Raw genomic sequence first — 12,589 nt, forward strand, 5'->3', positions numbered from 1 at the left:
CCGCCCCCTACAGCGGCGCGCGCGGGACAACGGCGACGGCTGCGCCCTCCTCCTCCCCCACAGATCCTCCATGAACGACGACGGCGCTGGGCTAGGGTTTCAAATCCAGTGAGTTCATCTCCCTCTTCCTCTCCATCTCCCTCTTCCTCTCTCCATCTCCCTCACTCCTCCCTCTTCCTCTCTCCAGATCCGGCGACGGCGACCTCTTCCTCCACGGATCCAGCGGCGGCGACCTCCTCCCCCACGGATGTGGCGGCTGCACCCTCCTCCTCCGTGGATCTAGCGGTGGAGCGACCGGATCCGGCGGTGGATCTCCACCACGGCCACGACGCTGGGACCTCCACCACGGCGGGTGAGGACGTGTTGGCGCGGCGGCCTCCCTCCACCACGGCGCGGCGGGATCCGCGAGGAGGCGTCGGCGTGGTCCCCTGCGAGCGACTGGCGAGGTGGTGGCGACCGTGGGAAGCCCGGATCCGTCGCCGGTGGGCTCGCCAGTGGGCTCGAGAATGGGCTCACCGGCGGGCTCCTGATTTTTTTTGTTTTTTTTAAATGATTAACCGCAGCGGGCATCCTAACGTGCCCGCCGTGGTAAAAGTATATTTACCACGGCGGGCACGTTACACCGCCCGCCGCGGGAAATCGATTAACCGCGGCGGGCAAGGCCGCCCGCCGCGGTTAAGCCACGATTTACCGTGGCCTCTAGGCCGCGGCGGACGGCTTTGCCCGCCGCGGAAAACCGAAAATACCCGCCTCTAATAAAGTTTGTGTAGTAGTGTAAGGCTAGTTTTCTGATCCTCTTATTTTGGAGGGGAGCCAAATTAAAACTGCTGACCATGTTTAGGCAAACGACGACGGCGATCAAACTGCTGACGGTGTGTTCATATCAGCCGAGCCAAATGCAGAGCACCAGCAATGCTCATCAAACAACTAGTTAATAAAATATATAGCTTACAATTTTCTCATAAATTGAACGATGGGAGATCGACACGACGAGGATATCATGGAGCGGAAACAAGTTTATATATATGAGCAAATTGTAAGACAATATATATAACGGTCTGGTGCATGGTTCTTTTTTTTTTTAAGAATTACACAGTAACATAGACGCTCATAACACGCACGCACACTCACTCTTATGAACACACATACGCACTTACCTATATGATCACCTCCGAAGGACTGAGCCGACAGGTCTCGAGATTCACGAAGTTACCACGGGTGTGTAGCTGTCGTCGGAGACATCGCCTATCATTAATAAAAGCATAGTGCCGTTAAATCACGTACGTACGTGATGCACATGCATGCAGCATCCATGCACTCGACAATTAATGATCACATCGATCAGTGTTATTGGTTCGTTTTGGTAATCGTATGCACACTTGACGCAGGCCTGCAAGCTCTCCTTACTCCTAATAGTAAGTTAAGTCACGTGGATCCATGTGTGCACGTATCCATGGAGACATGAAACAATAGAGACGTGCGCAATCTTTCGTTCTCGACTAATTAATCAATATCGAGATCGACCGGGTCAGGCCGGATCAGAGCTAACTAGGTAGGACCACAATAATAATGCATGTAAAAAAGCTTATCTGTCCACGCGTAATCAATCGATATATATCAGTGCAAATAATGCATGCACGTGCTTTTCTTTTTCTTTTGGACAAATTATATTAAAACCCGACACAGTATGCCCCAAATTACATTGGGAAAAAAAATCTGAAACAAAAAGATAGAATTGTCCTAGTTCCTTCCAACATCTTCTCTAACGCCTTCTAATACTCTAGATAAATATGTAGACTCTGTCGAACACCAAAACCACAGTGCAGTTCTCATGCCGAATCTACCGATCAATTCCAAAAGCTTGGACACATGTCCCAAGATCCATTATTCCTGAACAAGACCAAAATGCATATGAATTCAGTGACTGATCTAGAAAAATGAGTTATTAGGAAGGTTTCTCCTATTATTTTCCTTCTCTAGCCCCTCCTTTCAAGCTTCTATGGGTACCAATTTGTAGGGGGGATTATGAGGGGCTTCATGCTTCGAGTAGTGATAGCAGAGGCGTCATCCCACCCCTCCTTGGTGCAAGATCCGCCCTTGTCTGAATCGATACAAGAACATCAGCAGTTGAATTATTGGGTACATCACATGTTGTAGATTCAACACCTCCACCCTTGATCCTCAAGTTGGACGCTTGATTTCCTCTTTACAGAAAAATTTGGTGGGGACTGCCCATGGGGTAGTCGTGGGCAACCTGCTGTGACGGCATGTGTCCATACACACAATCATCCAATGCATGAGAGAGTTTTACCTTTTCTTACCGATTCCTCCTCATGAATTTATGCAACAGTCCCATGTGTTGGTTGATTGTGCATGAAACGGTGGAGGACTTCTCCCTCTGCCTGTAGATGCTCATTAGCAAGCTGAAGAGCCATGGTGTCACCATCGACGAAGAGGAGGCGGTCTCCAAGTATCTTCACTCCGTGCCAGCAAAGTATATCTAGATCGCTCTCTCTATAGAGACGATGCTGGACTTGTCCACCCTCACCATTGAGGATGTGATAGGCTGTCTACGGGCGGTGGACGAGTGCCTAGAGTAGGCGACAATAATGAAGGACAGCGGCAAACTGCTGTTGATGGAAGAGGAGTGGGCTGCTCGAAGGAACTCCGGGAAGGCAGCCTCCTCCAGCCATGGTGGCGATGGCAAGCGCCGTGGCAAGGCTTCTTTGGAGAAGAAGAAACAGGTCGACCCAAACGCCTATCGGTGCTACGGGAAGCTAGGCCATTAGGCACGGGAGTGCCCAAATCGCAAGTAGGAGAAGAAGGCTGAGGTTCATCTGGCGTAAGCTGATGATGATGATGAGGTCACTATCCTAATGGCGATGTTCTATGCACTGCACGACGTCAAGGCAGAGGAGAAGGAAGAGGCGACGACGGTGGAAGGACCTGGGAAGGCCCTGAAGACTATCAACCTCGACGAACCACGCGCCCAAGTCCACCTCGGACGTGTGGGCGTCGACCAGGAGCAGCGGTGGTATCTGGACTCTGGTGCTAGCAACCACATGAACGGCTCCAAGGCATCCTTCTCCGAGCTCGACGACGATGTTATCGGTACGGTGAAGTTTGGTGATAGCTCAAGGTGGCTATCCAAGGGCGCGACACCATCATCTTCAGATGCCAGAACGAGGAGCACCGCGCGCTAACGGATGTATATTATATCCTATAGCTGTGTTCTAGCATCATCAGCATTGGTTAGCTGGATGAGTGCGGTAGCGAGATACTGATCAAGGACGGAGTCCTTAGGATCAGGGACTAGGAGCAGTGACTTCTTGCTAAGGTGAAGAGGTCCCTAAACCGGTTGTACCTGCTTGACCTAAAGGTAGAGCAGCCGGTGTGCCTGGTGGCAAGGCACACCGAGGAACCGTGGATGTGGCATGCCCGGTTCGGACATCTCAGCTTCGACACGCTTGGTTGGCTAGAGAAGATGGTCTGATGGCTACCCCACATGAAGCATGGAGGCGAGCTATGTGACAGTTGCCTGGCCGGGAAGCAGAGGAGGCTACCATTCCCAAAGGCGGCCAAGTATCGCGTGAAGGATGCTCTCGAGCTCGTCCACGGTGACCTCTATGGGCCGATCACACCAGCTACAAACGGTGGTCAGCGGTACTTCCTCCTGCTTATGGATAATTATAGTCGCTACATGTGACTGCAACTCCTGACGAGCAAGGACGAAGTGGCGACGACGATCAAGAAGTTCAAGATGCGCGCGGAGGCCGAGAGCGCCAAGAAGCTCCACATACCGAGGACTGATCATGGCGGTGAATTCACTTCAGTGGAGTTCGCTATGTACTGTGCGGATCAGGGTGTGGTGCGACACCACACCGCATCGTACTCGCCACAATAGAATGGCATGGTGGAGCGACAGAACCAGACGGTGGTCGACATGGCCCGATCCATGATGAAGGCCAAAGGCATGCCAGCAAGATTATAGGGGAGACGGTGACCATGATGGTGTTCATCCTCAACCGCACTCCGACCAAAGCCCTGACGGGCAAGACATCATTCGAAGCTTGGTATGGGCGTAAGCCGAGCGTGTTCTTCCTCCAGACATTCGGCTGCATCGGCCACATCAGGAACATGAAGCTGAACCTCACCAAGCTGGAGGACAGGAGCACACCGATGGTGTTCCTAGGCTATGCGGAGGGTACCAAGGCGTACCGGCTCTACGACCCATGTGGAGACAAGGTGCTTGTCTCACGCGATATTGTGTTCGACGAGAAGGCATCTTGGGACGAGCAGTTCGAGCATGGGGGAAGCTGGCGGCTTCACCAGCACCTTTGTCGTCAAGCACTTGGTCATCCACGGTGGTGGAGACGCTGGGAAAGAGGTGTTGAGCACTCCAGCGGTAGAGTCGAGCACCCCTAGGGCAGTGTCGAGCACTCCGGGAGGGATGCTGAGCACGCCAGGAGTGGCACCGGAAGGTTCTATAGTGGTGGTGACCACTCCAGGACGGATGCCGAGCACTCTCGTGGCAGAGCCAAGAGGTCTTGTAGTGGTGCCGACCACTCCAAGACTAAGGCTGAGCACTCCTATAGTGGTGCCGAGCACTGCTGGAGTAATGACGAGCTGTCCAGAAGTAGTGCCGAGCACTGCAACCAGGGTGCCGAGCACTCCGGCAGAACAAGGAACTCCATCAACACCGATCGAGTTCGCCTCACCTCCAAGTGGCATCACTGAGTTCATGGATGCCTTCCATGAAGGTGATGAGGTGCGGTTCCATAGGCTGGACGACATTGTTGGTGGCACAGGACCCTTAGGACTGGCTGGTCAGCTGCTCAATGACGCAGAGCTACTGCTTGTCAGTGCAGAGGAACCACCCATGTTTGCGCTGGCCGAGCAGGATGGAAACTGGCGACGAGCAATGCTGCAGGAGATGAGGCGATCGAGGAAAACAAGATATGGCAGCTCGTTGATCCACCTCTAGGATGTCGTCCGATCAGCTTAAAGTGGGTGTACAAGGTCAAATGGGATGAGCTCGGCGCCATTGTCAAGCACATGGCATGCCTCATCGCCCAAGGCTTTGTTTAGCGCGAAGGCATAGACTTCAAGGAGGTCTTTGCGCCAGTAGCGCGCATGGAGTCAGTCCATTTGCTACTAGCCTTGGCAGCAGCAAAGGACTGCCGCGTCCATCACTTGGACGTTAAATCGGCCTTCCTCAATGGCGAGCTGGCGGAGACGGTCTTCGTTAGGCAACCTCTAGGTTTTGCCGTTAAGGGAGAGGAGCACAGGGTGCTACGACTGCGCAAGGCGCTCTACGGGTTGTGGCAGGCCCTATGAGCATAGAACGCCAAGCTTGATGCCACGCTGGACGAGCTTGGGTTTCAACGGTGCGCAACCGAGCACGCGCTCTACACGCGACGACGGGGGAAGGAGGAGCTTGTCGGCGGCGTGTATGTGGATGACTTAATCATCACCGACGCTTGCACGGAGGACATCAATGGCTTCAAGCGCGAGATGGCGGCTCGTTTTTGAATTAGCAATCTCAGTGCACTCTCTTACTACCTCAGCATCGAGGTGAGACAGGGAAGGAGGAACTCATGCTCGGTCAGAGCGCATATGCCTCCAAGCTATTGGAGCAGAGCGGCATGGCTGAGTGCAAGTCATGCGTGACTCGGATGGAGGAGCAGCTAAAGCTAACAAAAACCAGCACTGCGGCGAAGGTGGATGCAACACTCTACCGCAGCATTGTCGGCGGTCTATGCTACCTAGTCCACACGTGGTCAGATATTGCGTTTGCCGTGGGCTACGTCAGCCGCTTCATGGAGGATCCCAGAGAGGATCATTGGGCTACGGTGAAGCGGCTACTGCGCTACATCAAGGGAACGGTGGATCAAGGGATCATTTTTCCTAAGACCGGCGGGAGTAGCTGCAGCTCACTATGTTCAGCGATGCAGACATGGTGGGGGACATCGACGGACAACGGAGCACCTCTAGCGTGCTCGTCTTCCTTGGGTCGGCCTCAATTTCATGGTTGTCGCTGAAACAAAAGGTGGTGGCGCTATGTACGTGTGAGGCAGAGTATATAGCGGCGGCCACAGCGGCGTGCCAAGTTGTGTGGCTACACCAGCTGCTGGGCGAACTGACCGGCGTGGAAGCTCACCCACCAACACTGATGGTGGACAACCAACCCACCATCGCCCTCGCGAAAAATCCGGTTCTGCACGACTGGAGCAAACACATCGACGTGAAGTTCCACTTTCTCAGGGACTGTGTTGATGGAGGGCAGATCGTCATCGAGTTTGTCGAAACTGGTCGGCAACTCGCAGACGTCCTCACCAAGCCGCTCGGACGTCTTCGACTCACGGAACTGAAGGAGATGATCGGCATGGAGGGGTACAAGGGATAACAGTAGGATTAGGGGAAGACTTGTTAGAATAATCTACTGCTTCCTTGTGTGAACACATAGTAAGGGGAAGGCGGCGCTGAAAGGGCCCCCTGCTGTGGTACTGTAGCCGCTGCAGAGGCAGGCGCCGAATGGCTCACCTGCCGCACTGTAGCCACATGCAGGGACAGGAGCAGAAGTCAGTCCTGCTGTGTTATCTAGTTACTGTTACAGCATGTGCACTGTACTAGGACTGGATGGATAGAGTTCAGATTTGCCATCTCCCATACAGGGCTTCGGCTAACGCTGGTGTCTTTGTACTGTGTGTATACTCTGTTCTCCCTCTTTTTCAACCTCTAGCCATAGTGTGTGGGGACGGACAACGCTTGTTCGTGGTTGACTTAGCTAGTGGGTGCTCGGCAACACTAGTGGGTGCTCGGCAAGACTGATGAGTGGTTCACTCACCTGAGCCGGTGATTCTGTGGGCTAACAGAGCCCACCCTTCCCCTAGTAGATGGTGTCCACAAAGTGACCTCATACTTGTAAGTAATAAATTAAAAGTTCCCGGTCGAACATTAATCATATGACTTCATAGTAGCTTTATTAAAACTAAATCCAAGCAAATTAACTAAGCTGAAGAATCACGTAATTGTAAAGAGAGATGGATTATTGCCTCTCCTTGTTGCCACCGACAGCCTCGCTAGAGATGAACGAGGGGGCTCTGAATTGCGGCTGCAAGATGCCCTAGACCGCGGTGGTGGTAGCTTGGAGACCTGCATGAGCTTTCAATTTGCTGGATAAGACACAATAATGCATGTAAATAAACTTACCGACATGTGAAAACGTATGGGTGTAGCTGGGGTTTACATCAGCTACAAAACTCGGCCAAGACACAGTGCAAGTTGCCGGCTACTGCTACTTGCAAGAGAATTGACAAACTCCACGTACGAATCGTTCAACAAGTTCAGATTTACGTCGGTTAGTTCATCGTCTATCACGCGCGCGTCATTTCATTCGATTTTTTTACCTGGCTTTAAGATTCTTCTATTGTTGGTAGCAAGCTACTAGCTAGGCCGCTACCTGAGCTGGATTGTCGAGGAAACACTTCATGGTCTGAGCGGATGTAACAGCAAAGCCTATACATGAAAGAGAAAGCCAGGGCCCAGTTTAGTTTCCCAAAAATTTTGCAAAATTTTTCACATTCCCGTCACATCGAATCTTTGGACGCATGCATGAAGCATTAAATATAAATAAAAAATAAAACTAATTACACAGTTTAGACGAAATCCACGAGACGAATCTTTTAAGCCTAATTAGACTATGATTGGACACTAATTGTCAAATAACAACGAAAACGCTACAGTGTCATTTTGCAAAATTTTTTGCATCTAAACAAGGCCCAGCAGGAACACCGGATGTAACTGGCTAACTGCAAGCCTATAAATGCAAGAAAGATAGCAGGAGCATGAGAGAGATGCCAAGGATTGTTTCTTTTGAGGGATTTTCAGCATTTGGCAAGGTTTTTTGCAGCGATTCATACTAAGCAACTACTGCATGCATTGCCGTTACCGTGCATGTCATTGGTCGAGTGCTAGCTGTTGCATCTATGGAGAGAGATAATTGTATATTACAACACATGATTCCCGTGTTAAGAAGGGATGAGACAGAAACATTATTGTGACACACATTTATTCATGAAGTGATAATACATAGCTTGCTGGTATGGGGATGGTGGACAGAAGCAACACGTCCTGCAAACCATCCTGCATGCATGGTTGTTTGTTCACGTGAAGGAAAGCAAAGGACAGAGAGGGTGGACACGCATATACACTTGCTGCCATACAGCCATAGTCCTGCTATTTACGAGCGAATGGTGCGTAGTTTAGCTAACTAGGTCTTTTTTAGGGTGGAACCTGATTATTTGGATTTAAGTCCTCGACTTGACGCGAAGATGTTCACATTTTTTTTTCTAGATTTAAGTCCTTGAATCGTAGGCATCATGTTTGTTGATAAAGGCATCTGTGGTGACTACATCATAACTCTTGAGATATGCCGGATTAATCTTTCGAAGGTTGTTCATAGAGATACGATGTGTGCGTGTATTTATAGGGTGATTGTGCATGCATATATGAGTATCTGCGTCTATATACTATGATTAAAAAAACAAATAATACGACAATAATGATCAAGGGTCATCTTGGTGCGTAGTATGTGGCTAATAGAGACTCATTGTTTGAATAAACTATAAGATTTGCATGTGTGGGAGTTGTACTATAGTTGGTTAGAGGTAACCTGAGTTATTGAAATTTTGGAAAGGAAACCTGACCCATATATAGAGAAGATCAGTATTATATAAATATAAAGGGTGATGGCTGATTGACAAACATAACGTCTTGTCCTGAAATATAAGGTATCTAAGTAATTTTTGGATATAATATGTGGTAAGACAAATGACGTATATAACCCTCATTGATTATCATATTTGGGTTTGTGATAGTCACTAATGGTAATTATGCATGTGAATGTTGTCTTTTCAAGTATTTGTTCACCTAAAATCCCTTATAATTTGGTATATATTTTAAACCTTGAATTGCTTATATTTCAGGATGGAGGGAATAGCTATTAAGACATTTCACGGAGAATTCAACGAAACCAATTTTGATATTATAGGTGTTGATGTATTTTTTTAATCAAATAAAATCAAAGATGTCTTATTTAGAGCTAATCAAGTTAAAATGAGCTATAATATAAGAATGAAGCGACAGATTGTATTCGAGGCATGGGATTAGTTATATTCTTCACTTAGATTAATTATATTCCAGACTAAAACTGAGGGAGCAAATTATAGACGTGTTTTGTCTAGACGCGTTTGTGATCACACATCACAGACACGGGCCGATTCCGTGTCACTAGAACGGTTTCTGCTCTTTGTTTTTTTTTACATAGTGAAAGTAGTAAGTAGATGGCCCGGCAGGCAGGGCATCCAAATATTATATATTGTGTGGGCAATATTGTATCCAGATCATGCCATGCAGCATCGTCCCATATCTTTTTGCTGGTAGAAAACAATACGTCGGTTTGTAGCCGTACGTCACCCATCAGTAGAAAAACTGGCTCTGGTAGCTCCCAACAAGACATATTTTATGGAGTTGGGAGGTGGCCCAGCAGGACGGGATATCGAATATATATCCAAATTATATTATATTCCGATCCAGCAGGGACAGCTAGGAGATCATATCGACCGGCTCTCCCATCTCGAGGCGTCGTCTGATCTCTTTGACTCCGATTCAAACCTCAATCTGTGAGCGAGATATAGAGCACGAGCTGATGGTGCAGAGGGACGACGACAAGCTAGCGCTCACAGCCTCACATTGCATGCTGCATGAGATAACAAGCAACTTATGGCTGATCGCCTGATCTGACCATGCCATCGATTCGACAGCACGGCCGCAGTATTTTTAGGTGTCGTCGTCTAAATTTTGACTAAAAAATGTTAGTGATATTTGTTTCTCCAAATAAGTGTATTACAAAAATATATGCAATGGTTAATTTAATGATACTTATTATTACATATCATAATTAGTAACCTCTTATATATGTTTAGTTAAATTTGAGTATATTTAGCTCCTCGATATGTGAGAACGACAGCTAAAAAAGAGACAGAGGGAGTGCTGCAGTGCTACCTCCGTCTGGAGGAAGAATGTATGTCATTCTATTTTTCGTCTTAATTTATAGTCAAATTATCTAAAATTTGATTAAACATATAAAAAAGAGTGACATAACATAATTATATTATCAAAAATGTGTTTTATAACAAATCTAATGATGTTTATCTGGTATTATAATTTTTGATATTTTTGTATAAATTTGATTGAACTCAAGATGGTTCAAGTTGGTATTATTATGATAAAGTTATATTCATTCTATTGGACCGAGGGAGAGAGACACATCCACTACTGCGGAAACGATTTTCAGGGACAGTAAAAATGGTCTGCGGAGTTGAGTTTACCCACCCATCCTAAAAATGCATCTCTCTTGAAAAGGCATTTCTAGGGGTGTTTTGCTTAAGATAACTGCCCTTGCATATTCATTTCCAACCGATGGACCAAAGCTAACCATAGTAGTCCATAGAGCGCGCGCCTAGAATGCCATACTTTGACGTCCTGGAACGACCAGAAACCATCACTACCGGACCCCTTGAGTTTGCCGAGTGTCCCAAACACTCGGCAAAAGGCATAAAACACTCGGCGAATTGTTCGCCGAGTGTAACACTCGGCAAATTACACTCGGGAAAAAATGACTCGGCAAATACGTCTTTGCCGAGTGTTTTTTGTCGGGCACTCGGCAAAGGGCGGACACTCGGCAAAGTTGGAACCGAAAAAAAAACCCGAAAAAATGAGAATTTTTACCCAAAAAAAATGCATTTTTTTTAATTGACGGAGGCCCCCACCGGTCAGCGCCCATCCATCTTCGGCTTTTTTCGCGTAAATTTCACAGCTATGCGGCCGACGGGATTCGAACCCGAGACCTCCTGCTACGCACAAACCTCCTTTACCACTACACCACACTGTCACTTGTGTCTAGATTCCGTTTTAGTTCCCAATATATTATACTAAACCGAGTGTAAATTGTTTGTTTGAGGCCCTAAACGAATTCAAATAAAAAGTTGTGAACTACAAAGTTTTATAACTTTTCGAGATCTACACTTTTAGTTTAGGAAGTTTTTCCATTCGAGGTCGTTTACAAAATTTGAATTTTAAAATTTGGAAATTCAAACGCAGTTTTGCATGACAAGATATTTTCAAATCAAAAAGTTGCCAACTACAATGTTTCATAACTTTTCGAGATCTACAGAGTTTATTTTGGTTGTTTTTCCATCCGAGGTCGTTTATAAAATTTGAATTTTAAAATTTTGAAATTCAAACGCAGTTTTGCATGACAAGATATTTTCAAATCAAAAAGTTGCCAACTACAATGTTTCATAACTTTTGGAGATCTACAATTTTTATTTAGGAAGTTTTTCCATCCGAGGTCTTTTGAAAAATTCAAATTTTAAAAGTTTCAAATTCAAACGTCGTTTTTCATGACAAAATGATTTCAAATCAAAATATTGCCAACTACAAAATTTCATAACTTCTCAAGATCTACAAAGTTTATTTTGGTCATTTGTTCATCCGACATAGTGGTAGTAACATTGTTCATAAATCATATATATCTCTCTTCTACTTTCATGAAACTAATATAAGAGATATGAGAGATGTATATTTTATGAACAATGTTATTGTCGCTTTGTCAAATGAAGAAATGACCAAAATAAACTTTGTAGATCTTGAGAAGTTATACAACTTTGTAGTTGAAAAGTTTTTCATTTGAATTCATTTAGGGCCTCAAAAATTGCTTCGAAAAACTGATTTGCCGAGGGCCAAAAAAATGCACACGGCAAAATGCCTCTTTGCCGAGTGCCAAAACATAGGCACTCGGCAAAATACGGCTTTGCCGAGTGCCAGAAAAAAGGCACTCGGCAAACTGAGAGTAAATTACTTTTTTGAGGCCCTAAATGAATTCAAATCAAAAAGTGGTCAACTACAAAGTTTCATAACTTTTTGAGATCTACAATTTTCATTTAGTAAGTTTTTCCATCCGAGGTCGTTTGAAAAATTTGAATTTTAAATTTGAGAGATTCAAACGTAGTTTTGCATGATAAGATGATTTCAAATCAAAAAGTTGTCAACTACATAGTTTCATAACTTTTGCAGATCTACAATTTTCATTTAGGAAGTTTTTCCATCCGAGGTCTTTTAAAAAATTCAAATTTTAAAATTTTCAAATTCAAACGTCGTTTTTGCATGACAAGATGATTTCTAATCAAAATGTTGCCAACTACAAAATTTCATAACTTATCAAGATCTACAAAGTTTATTTTGGTTATTTGTTCATCCGACATAGTGGTAGTAACATTGTTCACAAATCTTATATATCTGTCTTCTACTTTCATGAAACTAATATGAGAGATATGAGTGATGTAGATTTTATGAACAACGTTATTGTCGCTTTGTCAAATGAAGAAATGACCAAAATAAACTTTGTAGATCTTGAGAAGTTGTACAACTTTGTAGTTGAAAAGTTTTTCATTTGAATTCATTTAGAGCCTCAAAAATTGCTTCGAAAAACTGATTTGCCGAGGGCCAAAAAAATGCACACGGCAAA

The sequence above is a fragment of the Miscanthus floridulus genome, chromosome 2, assembly GCF_019320115.1.
Source record: "Miscanthus floridulus cultivar M001 chromosome 2, ASM1932011v1, whole genome shotgun sequence".
NCBI classification, from domain to species: domain Eukaryota; kingdom Viridiplantae; phylum Streptophyta; class Magnoliopsida; order Poales; family Poaceae; genus Miscanthus; species Miscanthus floridulus.